This window comes from Andrena cerasifolii, chromosome 8, assembly GCF_050908995.1.
Source record: "Andrena cerasifolii isolate SP2316 chromosome 8, iyAndCera1_principal, whole genome shotgun sequence".
NCBI lineage: Eukaryota > Metazoa > Arthropoda > Insecta > Hymenoptera > Andrenidae > Andrena > Andrena cerasifolii.
This window is the reverse complement of record NC_135125.1, coordinates 12,845,810-12,858,875: the sequence shown is the minus strand read 5'-3', so window position 1 is coordinate 12,858,875 and position 13,066 is coordinate 12,845,810. Positions and strand designations below refer to the sequence as shown.

Genomic DNA, 13,066 nt, shown 5'->3' with positions numbered 1-13,066 from the left:
GGCTGCACTGGATATTCCACCCCGCGTTCTGTCAGCGGAATAAAATTTGTCGCTGTTGCAGGCAACGACTGTTCGTCAAGTTAATTTTTCCGAATGAAATAAACTGCACCCGCGCGGCAATCGGGAGCCGGAGCGCCGTTCATTAACAGAACTCACAGTTCCTACGTAGGATACGACTCGGTTGTTCGTGAATTTTCTTCGTAAAGCTTGAAAGTCTCCGTAGGAAAGTGGATCACAAGGCTGGTTACAGTGATAGCCGATACGCGGTAGGAAATTAATCACGCGTCCATCGGTGCTATAATTAAACGAAAAATAAAAAGCGAGGAACGCGTTTATCGAGTGATTATTATCGCGCCTGGTGGAGTTTGCTCCGCGTTCTACGGCTCTAGTGAATACGATTTCTATTCCCCCTTTCGAATAGATCCATCGGTGTGGACGAGACGAGTTTTCGTCGGCGCCGAAACGCAAACAAAGCGTTTTATCCTCGTTAATCGGGCTCGATGGTTTTGTCACGCGAGAGAATCGCGCGGGAAGCTCGCTGGGGAATCGACGCTCGATTTCGAAAGCTTGCACTGAAAAGGAGGGACGAGGAGCCGTTCGTTTTTCATCGGCCAAATTTTCGCCACGTTTCGCGTGACAAATCGACCTGGCTATCGGATCGTGCCGGCCGAGGAGCGGAGGGAGATGGGGATACCTCTCAGCGAACAAATTCCAGCGGGAAAACGCGCATTTACATAATACGATAAAGTGCGCGGACCTCGTCGCATGTCTGCTTCACCGATTCGACCACTTCACGGATTGCTTGGAAGTTTAAAAACATTCCCCGGGTGTAGCTCGAGTGGCTTTTAAGCGGCAGCCGTCTGACGTAATTCGAATCAAAGCGAGACCAGTCCCGGTACAATAACTGTAGATACTATTACAAGGAATGCTGCGGGGATACCATGGAAAGGAATGATAGATATGTGGGAGCTATTATTAAACAGCCTCGACGATTCTACTCTGCCACAGCGATGGTAATTACGCAAAGGGTTAAATATGCTATACGCTATGGTTTTCCATTCGCCAGATCAATTTCTAGCAATTCATTCGATTTCCTCTCAATAAGTATGTCTGAGGAATTTGAATTCTCCAGACTGTAGAATGTTCTATTCAAGGCACGCACTCTGTCCTGATCGATTCGTATTGAAAGAAAGCACGAGGAATCAATGGACGCCGGAGACAGCCTCGTGGGACAGATCAATCTTTCTGGAAACTACTGCAGTGCAACGAATAGCGAGCGTGAGAAATGAAAATCGCGATAGAATGCAATGGGTGACGTTAACGTGGTCGAATTTGTCTGTGATTTTTTTTGTTTTACTTCCACCAGCTTTACCGGAACCCTGTATTTTTTATTGAGGGTGGAGGGAAAGGTTGAGCTTCGAAACCGCCGGGAAATTTGATTTTTCTCCTAGCGCCGCAAAGAATAAGCGATAGCTACCTGCCACCTCGTCGGGCAAATATCGCGGAATTTGCAAATATTTTAGATTGGATTTTACACGGCTGAAGGTCAACGGCTGATAAAACCACCGGAGAAGTTCGGCTCTGAACGCGTCCGAAGGTTACTCGCGAGCAAAATCGAATCTATGTTTTAATTATCGTTCCACAAAAACATCGCGCATCCATCGCCGCCTCAACAGGAGAGAATTCTTCTTACCGCTCCCGTACGTCTCGCAAAAGCTGTTATCTCTTCGCAATATAGGTATGTATTATACATTCAACGAACCGTGCGTTGGTCCTAAGTAAATATGTGCTCCCCAAGTACAATTTCAGCCACGACTTCGGGGGTAAGAATTTGATTTGCCAGCCACTATTCGTCCGCCCAACTTGTCCCGAGGCGACACGCTTGCCCGCGTGCTACTAATGAAGTTCCACCCTTTCGTCCTTCCACGTTATGGAGCAATTCCGATGACCTATGCACGAGTCTTAACCGAATCGATCCGACTCCGCTCGGCTGATGGCTCCAAGTAAAACTTGTAAAGTAAAAGTTGATTCACTACCCTAATTTAAGAACTCCATTTCTCAGCTAGTTCGACCTCTTCTATTCGAGCTGCTCCGAAGGAAAGCGGTCTCAGTTGACGGTCGGAATTAAAGAATTGAATTGATGTTTTGAAAGTTTGTTCCTCGAATCGGCGAGGATTCTGGAGAGCAGGCTCTCTCGCGGCGAAACTGTCCTCCCCTGGCAGAGTCCAATCTTTTCGTCGCCACATTACACGGTAATCGATACCAGTGTCCGCGCGCAGGGTGCAGGAAGTCAAACATTATTATCGATAGCGAGCCCTCCGTCGCTCGTTTCGTTGCGTCGGCCGTGCAACGTTAATTGGACGCGCACGTAGATCCTGCGGGTTTATGGCTGGCAAGGCGTCCGTTCGTCGTTCCTCGTAGAACACGCTCCCTCTGTCCCTCTCCGAAACCCTCTCCCACTTTGGCGGAGCAATTGTTTCGTAGCCGCGACAGCGTCCGTAACAAACCGCGTCTCTGCGACTTTATTGTTCGGAGCTGGTGCAGCCGTGTGCTGTATTACAATTAATCGTTACTATCACGAACAGCGTCGCACGAATCTGTATTGTGCGACGTCGATATTGTTAACCGCGACTGATGCTGCAAAGCAGCACGAAGCGAGCTGTGGTTCAAAGCCGACCCTGTCCCTTCCTGCGGTTCGTAGGGACTTTGCGCGGAGGAGTGGTAATTCTACTGGGCGTTAGGGGAAAAAGTGCTCGGGAATTCTACAGAACAGCACACGATCAGAAACAGGGGACAGAGATATAATCGACGGTTGTTCAGTAAGAAGTTGAGCCAGGCTATTGATACGTTTCTTATTTCTAGAGTCGCGCAACCAGGGTGCGTTCTACCTTGTCCGTGGGTCGTAAAGTTCGCCGTTTATCGCGACACTGTTCGCCAGGCGGTCGCAAATGCAATTTGCTGAAACGATCGTTCTGTAATATCCCCTGAAATGAGCTATGCCGTAGAATGACATTACCTGACCCAAGCTGGCCCGACCTAAACCTTGTTACAATTTACCCAGATCATTATGGGGCATCGGGCATCGCGGTGGCACGTTGATGCAACAGATGTCCTCGCTGAAAACCGTGCGCTTATCTTCGGGCAGTCTGGTCAGCTTAATCTTTCCGTATTAAAAAAAAAGGCAATTTACACGTGAATCGTGGGACGAGGTTACGCGAGCCGACACCGTAAACATCGTTTGCATCCTTTATGCAATTCAGTTAGAAATAGACGGTTATAACGGGACGTTAATGAAACTGCCAGCGGAATTCTAATTTGACGAGCCACCTATACTTCTGCGTGTTCGAATCCAGGATAGCGCTGCAAGGGCCGGCACAAATGCCCGCTTTAAAAATAAATTATTCAACTGCAATCCTTGGGCGACCGTTTTCGACTAGGGAGCGCACAGAGCCGTGCTGTAGCCGCGGCCACGTACTCTCCCCAGTAATTGGGAATTACGATCGCAACGGTTCATCCGTCGAACCGTGGAAAAGTGTGCTCGTCACGTTGCGGTACGTGCTCGTCAGGTGGATCGTGACACGAGACTGCCCCATCGGCGGTCACGTCGAAAGTTGCTCGGTTCGAGCGCAGTTACGCAACCGTAACCGCGTAAAACAAGTTGCTGGGAACCGCCATGACTGGGCACGCGGACAAAGGGAAACACGTAGCCACGGGAAGAAGCTGGACGACGATCCGTGAACGTACGACTGGGAATAAACCGCGTGGGCGAGCGTTAAACCGGAGGTTAATTAATTTGGGCGAGGAGAAAAATGGAGCGCGCACATGTGGGCAACGAGCGCTATTCAAGTTTCACGCGAGGGATAACGATGTAGCAGATAAACCTGGAGGCGAGCCGAGGCTAGAAATGCCGCTGTGTATGCAAATCGACGAGGATGAAATCTTCGGAGGCTAATTAGCGACAAGCGTTGCCCTCGACGCGGTCTAATTTCTGTTACAGGCCACTGTAACAATTGCCGATGTCTAAGCCTTGAATCTGTCTCGGCGATATCGTCGGCTGCGACTTGCAGAACCGCAAAAGGGGTTGGACCGACCTGCCAGATAGTGAAGTTTCAAAGTGCGCGTCGGCAGTTCCGGGCGGAGTAAGAAACGCGTAAAATCTATTACTACTTTGGCTATTACTCGAAGGATACACCGGCACTACGCGGAACTCGTTTGGAGTTGATGCTGCTGGCTGAAACGATGATCATATAAAAACTTTCCCAAGGCACTTCCGCCCGCGTTTTCATACGCGCGAGGGTCGTTTCTATTTAAAGTTTTCCGCGAACTTCGCCTCAGCCAATTATCGATGCCCGGTGCCTTGAACCTCGCCCCCAAGATAAACACTTTGAAGCGCGACGAGAGCGATTCCGGAAGTTCCCCTGCGATACTTTCGAAGGGAACCCGCTTACGCGCCACCAGGAAGATCTTAAAACTAATCTGACTCGCGGCACGAAGGTATCCCTGGCGGATAATTTCCTGTTGGTGCCGCGAGCTCAGAATTATCCGGGGCCATTTGCATATCAGGTGTCTGCGTGGTCGTTTACTTTCTGCCGCGCTGTCATTGCCGGAGTGGAAGTTTCAGGCTTTCGAGCGGGGACCTTAGCTGGCGTTTTCGTACGCAGGTACTGTGTAGAAGAGCGCAGAGGTTGGAAAAACGACATGTAAGAATTATTCCCCTGAGTTCGAGAAGGCAAATAATTTAGTATGCAAATGGGTGCACTTCTACTTAATCAATGTTTCTCCCAAGTATATCAAGGAAATCTGAAAAGCTTCTCTGAATATCCAGGAGCAAATGTATGGTTAAAGGGGCCTCAGCTGCGAAAGGAACTTGGTGAACAGCTTAACAACTCCAAGTATAGTGAACTTAAGAACAGTATCGTATGCGTGTTTGATAATCGAACAAGAATATCCGCGACTCTAATGAACAGCGTTAAAACAAAAGCATGTACGGGTGGAGCCAAAGACGCGGTGTGAAAGCACTTTCGTAAATGGTGCAATCTACGGCGCCATTTCCGTCACCTGACGGAACAGTTGCGTAGATAGGACCAGAGAGGAAATGAGGAAACATCTATGGGGGCACGGTGGCTGCGTGCCGAAAACTAGCTACGCAATCGTCCACTCGATCGAAGATCGGTTCATCCCGTCGAAGGGAAGGAACCCAAGGGTCAGGTGGAATTATCTTCAACTCCTAGGATCCCTTTCATAGGCCCGAGATTTCGCCCGAGAAAGATACCATCGAGGCTTTTATGCTGGCTTTTCGAGATTACCGTGAGCCGCGCATTTCGAGTTTAATAACGGTGACATTTGTTGCTACCGCCTCCGAGGCGATAAAAGGAAGACCTTAGGGGGGTAGAGCCGACCGAATCGTTATTAAAATAACTACAAAGCATATCGTTGCGCACACCCTAACAGTAACTCTCGTGGAAGCTCTAGCGCACCTGTAAACAAACTTTGCCTCCCTGGTACCGAGACCAGTCGACGTTTACCGAGTCCCTCGTCTTACATTAATTTCGCTCCTGTGTACACAAAGGCGACAGCCTCGACTTGCTGGCCTACTCTCTCTCTCTCTCTCTCTCTCTCTTTCTCTCTCTCTCTCTCTCTCTCTCTCTCTCTTTCACGTTCTCTCCCTCTCTCTCTCTCTCTCTCACGCTCTCTCCCTCTCTCTCTCTCTCTGCAGGTATTTTTAGAGAATAAATCGGGGACATGTTTGGCCGGTAATGGTGTATCGAGAGAACGTTCCCGAAGGAATTGTCCTGAAATCGCTTCGATCGAAAGCAATGGCAGATGTATGTGCAACGATACAGTCCTCACCCTAATGTGATTTTGGTTCGTGTACGTAATGAGGGTGCTCCATACACTCGTGTGTATGCTTCTGGGAATCTGCGTCGGAAGATTAGAGGTTACGTTGCGGTGGCTAATGCACTGAAAATTCATCCCTTCTCATTACCGAGAGCAATAGCATTAATATTCCATTAGCACGCGTGGCTGTCCTTCAAGCTAGCAAATATTTCCCACGCGAGCGCGACCTGCGTAACCGGCTGCGGTTGGCATCGGCATTAATAGTTTCAATGGTAGAAAATCGTACCCTCCGCGGGATCCTTGGTATTCAACTGCGCAATTGAATCTACGGTATTATAGAAGTTACCGCGAGCAGAATTAAGATCTGACAAAGTTTGCGGTTGTCGGGTTAATATCCCGTAGGATTTCTCTTCGTTCAGCTAATTTACGCGTGGCTATCAAAGTTTGGGAAAGTTTCTAGCGCGGGCTGGTCAAACAACAGCCGTTCCACTTACCCGCGTGTGGGTGCCGTCTCTATTCTCTACCGATGAATTGAAAAGCACTTCTTTTCTCAAACAGGTAAACAAGACAGTCGCAAACCGTCCATTGCAACGATACTCGATAATTCTGCTCCAGAGACAAACGGAGCTGCTCAAAAATTCTGAACTTCCGTCCACCCAGTGCTCATCACTCCCCCACATTGCAGTCCTGTTTAGAATTGCAAATTTTCATCGAGCGCAAACGGAACTTGCACTCTCTTGCGGCGCGATCTACCCTCGTCGCTCATGTACGAAGAAGCAACACGTACCCTCACCGCGTTCCTCGAGCACCATCGCAAACGACGCGGTTCCAGCGGGAAAAGGGGAAAGAGACACGAGCTTACCTGTACGAGGTCCTTTGAAGACGGGGAGCACGGCGGCTCGGTTAACAGGTGTAAATCGAGCTGCTTCGGTTAGCGCGGGAAAGCTTCGAGTGGCCCTTCGAATCGCCGGTAACTCGCGACGTGGTGGCGATACTTTCGACTAGTCGATTCACGGTGTGCTGCCAGAGAGGCTTTAAAACGGCAGTCGCCCTCGATCGGGAGGTGGAGCGCAGGTGAAACGTGGCTCTGTCACCCTGGTGGCCTGAGTTGCTGCCAGACGAACACAGCGTTGCGGGCGAGCTAGCTCTGTCCGGTACTTGGGTGCCGTGCCGGGTGCTATCCTCGATGCTTTCGGTCGGCGTCTGCGCTCTCGTAACCTTCCGACCTTCTCTTCCACCTGCACACCCCCACCGAATGCCCGGCGTATTTTAGACTGCAGCCGCGATAGCTGCTCCTCTCTCTTCCTCCGTCCCACTCGCCCCACCTCCACTCTCTTTCTCCCTTTCTCTCCCTCTGCCTCTTCCTCTCCTTCTCCCACTCTTGGGCCTCACCTGACTCCCTACTAACGCGAGGGCACCTGACGGCTGCACCTGAGGTAGGGTCAATGCTTCTGCTCGCGTCTTCGACGCGCATTCCCTTCGCGAGTTCACGGACCAGCTTGAATTGGTCGTCGGTGCTCGTTTACTCGAGTGATTCTTTGTTTATCTGTGCTTGAAAAATGGAGGCAACACGTCGTAGCAATTTGGGCGCTACGCCGTTTGCGTCGAAGCCTGCGTAATCCTCGAAAGCTTGGTAATAGCATGCGAAGGGATCGCTGCGGGAGAATTGGGATGGTGGAATAGAGGAGCTGATTGGTCGTTTGATAATTTGAGGCTCTCTTGAAGCGATGATTCTGAGAGTGCATAATCTGATGGTACATGAACGTCCTCAGCGGTTGCATTCATCCCTTATAAATACACTTGGAGGTGCGCCTGAGACAGGGTCAATGGTTCTGCCAGCATCTTCAGCGAGGCTAAATAGGTTGTCGATGCTTGTACGCTGGGTGCTCGCTTACCGAGAAGAGTATCCCGGGGTAAACGCTCATTTGTTTTGAAAGATGTGGGTCACGAGGGTGGGGTAGGTACTTGATGATCCAATTAATATTTAACAGACAAAGTATTTACATGTTTGTTAGTCGCTTCGAGAGGCCGCGCAAGCTCCGAGCCCGTGCAGTAGCAAGCTGATAACGTATTAAAAAATTCTTATTCCCGATAGCAGGAAATATTGAGAATAATTCAATATCGGAGATAAGGTTGTCACGGTGTCCCCGTCATCCTTTGCACCTGCACCTGTTATACGGTCGATACTCGCACCAGAATCTTTGATAAGACTTCGCTAGGAACGCAGTTGCCAGCAACCTCGGCGTAGATAGACATTTCCATCGGTGCAACCACGTTTACGAGCATCCTGACCAAGTTCCCCAAACAGGCTGGCTGTTTGCCCCTCCATTTTCGATAGGGTTTCCTTTGGAAGCGGGGACCAAACAAATATTGCCATCCTGCTGATGGGAATGCGCGTTATCGTTCATCTCGGCCGACCGACAAAGAAGACGCATCGACTACGCCGGATCTCGTCGGAAATATTCCAGCCACGAGGAAACTGATCTAGGCTACGTTGCTTCCCATAAATATTCCCATCGACGAGGCACCGTACCTCGCTAAATAATGCATCGGAGAGTCACCGATGCATCCCCTATGTTTTTTCGCCTGTTCCCTCATCGGAAACACGATGCAGCCCGCGAACAAGGGTCAACGTTTGCGCGGCCCGAATCAAATTCAGCCCCCGTTCCGTGGAAACCCATTTCGGCGCAGTCCCTCCATTTACCTAGACAAACTAATCAAACTTCGTCCAGCCGAGGAGCACGTGAAGCGTGTCCATCCTTTCCGCAAGCGAAACAGCGGTTACGGACGGGCGGGTTTCATGAATAACGTCACCTGATCTTCGTCACTCCTCGCGTCGCTGCAAAATTCCGGCTAATTTATGAGCGACGATTCGGATTTTACGCTGGCGGCAGGTGTTGGCAGCGTTATAACTCCGAGCCGGTGCCCGCTATCACTGTGGTTACCGCTTCTTCCCTTAGTTCACGGTGAAAGCTGCTGTCGATACACCTGAGACGGGGTCAATGTTTGCGCGCGTAACTTGGATGAGATTGAGGCTGTTCCTCGGACTATCCACTGGACGTGGATACAGGTAGACGTATCGACCATTCCGAGAACCGAGCGACGCCCGATGGTCATTCAATTTTACCAGAGCGTCGAAAGTTTTCCAATTTTACGTCTGCCCTGGATCAACGCGCGCCTCGGGATAACGCGTCGTACGATGGATGCAATCCCTTACGCGTAACCAACGAGTTATTGCTTCCGCTCGAGGCCCCTCCACTTCGCCGCTCGTGAAAACTGAATTACACGAAATTTACACCGCTCCATTTACGCCCGTGGCTGCTGGACCCTCTGTGTTTACGTTCGGCAGAGAACGGGCTTCGTAAATTCGTCTCGCAGCTCGGGTCGACAAAGGAGCACGACAAGTTGTTAAGAATGGTGGAGGAGTTCCGTTCAGCGTTTTCTTCCGACAAACATACGAGTGGCAACGGCCGAAAGGCGACTTGTTTCCCCGTCGCCCGGCCAGTCCGGGGCGAAATCGACGCCGGCAAATATCGGCGATCCACTTTGCAGAGAATGGTTTTCCTTCGTGCTTTTGACCCGCTTCTTGCCCGGTCGCCTCGTTACGGCCGACCGCGTGCGGATCTATTCTACTTGGCGAGTGGAAAAGGCTGCGAGGGCGCAACAGACGCGGCGATCCGCGATTCCAAATGCGAGGTGCTTGCTCATTGATGTCCTTAAACGTACCCTGCGAATACTACGCGTTACTTTAAGCGTCGGAATTCTGTAATATCGTTAAATTCGACGAATGGCTGGTAATTAATTGGAGGATACGTTCTAAAAGCAAAGGGCGCGGACCTTTTCACGAATTGCCGAGTGGAGTAATTGAAATTAAATGGAAAGGGTGTGTGCAATTGGACCAAATGAAGGTCTTATTCATGGTTCCAATTATCAGCTTCTAACGGGTCGAAAAGATTTGCGATTCTTCGGGGCGGCGTCCGCTGCCCCAACCATTTGCAAATGATAACACAGTTCGACGAAATTTGACTTTTTTTCGGACTTGTAACATTCAATAGCCGTTTCTTATAGGTTTTCGTGCCCTGAAAACGTATCCGCAAACCGTTTGTCGCTATCACCCTCAGCTTTTGAAAAATTCGATTTTGAAAAAAAACTGCAAATTTTTCTATGAACTCTCCCGAATACAGCGATATAAGTTATTATTGCATTATGAACATTTAAATATGTTTGAACAACGATTAAAGTGAAAAGGACACCCGAAATGCGCCCATTTTTGAAGATATCTTTCAATTTATTTCCAAAACTAAGAGTCTAGGAGAAAGTCTGACCATTCCACGAAATGCTCATAATGCAATAATAACTTATATCGTTGTATTCGGGAGGGTTCATAGAATAATATGACGCAACTGGCAACCGAATAAGTATTACCGTTTCGAAACAAAAGATGTTCAAATTTGAAAATTTGCAGTTTTTTTTTAAAATCGAATTTCTCAAAAGCTGAGGGTGATGGCGACAAACGGTTTGCGGATACGTTTTCAGGGCACGAAAACCTATAAGAAACGGTTATTGAATGCTACAAGTCCAGATGACTGTCGAACTGCGTAATTGGTTGAGATGAAATTTCAATTAATTCGCACTCGCGATCCGTTTCAGTGGTCACTGGGAAACGGAGGCATTAATCGTGATATTTATGGTCGGCTATTGGCGTTAATTGAGCGGGATTGAAATTGTTTCGCGTTTTCGAGCATCAACGTTTCTCGTCGACGGCGGACAGAATCTCTGCGTTCTATCAGAGAGACATTACTGCTTAGATCAGAAAGTAGAGCAACGTGCGTTGCACCGTGGAAATGTTGCCTCGCGTTACTTCGGGACGAACGAGAGCCATCGACGGGCTGGAATTACGATGAAATAAAATTTCGAGCGCGCCTCGAGTGGGGGAAATTTGCTCGAGTTTTACGGGGTTGCCGGGAACGAAACGATCTCCCATTAAACTCCTCGAGCACGGCGACACTGTGCGCGTTACAACAGTAAAATAATTCGTTTGAGCCCCGGAGCCACGGCTTCGTCTTCGGAAACGAAGTGTGAATAATTCATTTCGACGGTATTTAACTTGGCTCCCTCGGCGTCTCCGTTAGTAACGGCCCTTCGCAGAGAAACGATTAGCAGTCGCGTGGAACTTTATTTCTCGCGGCCTATAGCTTCCATCCCACCTCCCATAATTTCATCCCGACAAAACGGAGAGTGTCAAGGTCAACGATACCGAGACCACCCCCGAGGCTTAAGTAGGATCTAGACGTAGTTAATTTTACGGCCGGGGCTCAAGTAGTCTATACTCGTGTCTGGTGAAGGTTAACTGTTTATCATTCGCTCGTTCACCTCGTAAGAAATAAAGGAAAGGGGACGTCGCTCTAAGCTCGCGTCACTGCAGGGTATTAAGCGAGTCCGAGGGGACGTACTGGAGGGTTTACGAAAAGGTGACGTTTCTTAAACTACTCGGTGCGTTAATTCGCGGCGATTCGTCTCGCGTAAAGACGACGAAAAAGGGCTACAGCTTATTCGTCGGCAGGAAATAGAGCTCAATGTTCGATGGTATGCCTTTCATTCAGCGAGACGGTATTGAAACCGAAACGCGACAGAACGGAATTTCCAATCTCCTCTCATCCCCGAGGAGAATCATGCCTCGAAGAGCCGCGCCGGTATGCGGCGGACCTGGCCCAGGGTTGTCACCCCTCCATAGCCTCCCCATTCGCTGGTCCAGCCACAAATTCTCAGGTTCTGCGCCCGACGTTGCTAAATATTCCCCGGCTAGCTAACCGATATTCCATTAAGTTGAAAGCCTAATTTGTTCCGAAGAACCTCGCCTGTACTTTCGCCCCCTCGGCGTAATCTGATTTCCCCTCCACCCTTTCTTCGCGGTTCAAAGAGCATCTCGGAGGGAACCGGGTGGCCGATACAAATTGAACGTGAAACGAATTTAACGTGGCCGAAGCTCGGCCTGTGCGTCGAGAAAGCTGCACGGCTGCAACGGCAAGGCCGCGGGAAGACGCACTTTGATTCCTACCAGCCGCCAGCTAAATTCCCCGTGAAACAAGCCACGTAGGCGTCGTTGTTTCCAGCGTTATTGCCAGGTCTTCCTCTGTATCCCTCGTCCTCTACCTCCCCCTGGAAAACGTCTCGGGAATTGGCTCGGATTCGCGGCGCAAACGTAAGGAGATAACGTTTATCGCGTTCCCCGCGGAAAATCAGTCGAGCCGAGCAAATATTTTCATCCGCCTGCTCAGAGCGCATTGCCCGCGCTTCCAATAACCATCCAATGTTTATGGGATCTCGAGAGGACCTTTTTTCCTCCGTGCTTCCAGCAACCCTCTCCAGCCCCGTCGCGTGTGTCGACCGATTCGCGCAAAAGCTTCGCCGGGGAACAGTGGAACGGGGACGCGGGATAAAATGGTCGTTCGGGCGCGTTTCCTGCGATCGGGACACGTATCATCGAACAATAACAGCAACAGAAAATTGGCAGCAACGCGCATCGTTCGATTGGCAAAAAGCCCGCAGCACCTCGTCCAGCGGACTACGGTGAAATCACCGCTTGTCATCGCGCCGAGGATACTTGAAATTCCTGCCAATGTTTTTACGCGCGAACGCGTATGGAACGGGGGAGGTAGCTCGTTCTCTGGTTGGTGCCGGTTAAAGGGGATGCAGCGCCGCGCAAAACCAGGCGGAGGGTGTTCCCTTTCAGAGCCACGTTCCTTCGCCCGTTCTTTTGTGGCTGCTCTTTCCGTGCTCGTCTTTGAGAGCTTCCGTCCTGCGTCCGGGCATATTTGAGATCGCCTTTTATCCGGCAACGATTCCGGCAGATTTATTATCCTGATCTAGTTTCAACAGTACAGAAAGATCCTCAATACCGCCGCGGCAGCCCATTAATAACGGAATGAACTGTAATTTCTTTTTACTTAACCGTCCCTTCTTTTCGGCCGGAAAAAGTGTCACGCGTGTCCTGCGGAGCAGACTCGCGTCTCGGAAGAAGAAGTACGGTCTCGGTGAACACGTTAGGAAATCCTGGCGCTCGTTTGAAACGATCCCAGAGGAACGTCAGTCGGGCCAAGTGCTTTGACCCGACAGGTTGCAGCCTTAAGTCCGCCGTCCTCCTGCGTCTCCTCGAAACGTCGTAACGATTCATGGATCTTCCCGCGACCGGGGGAATGTGAGACTGCTCCGGCAACCACGCCTCCGA

General features: G+C 50.1%; 1 protein-coding gene across 2 annotated transcripts in view; it reads right to left on the bottom strand.

Moving 5' to 3' along the window:
* LOC143372160 (ras-related protein Rap-1) overlaps positions 1 to 13,066 on the bottom strand; it is a 42,951-nt gene that overhangs the window by 19,140 nt on the left and 10,745 nt on the right. Inside the window, exon 1 of one of the 2 annotated variants that reach the window (XM_076818109.1) lies at positions 6,701 to 7,026. The exons of the other annotated variant lie outside the window; for it this stretch is intronic. The gene's annotated coding sequence lies outside the window, so the exon portion shown is untranslated. Of the gene's footprint in view, positions 1 to 6,700; positions 7,027 to 13,066 lie in introns of those variants that run through there. 2 annotated transcript variants of the gene reach the window in all.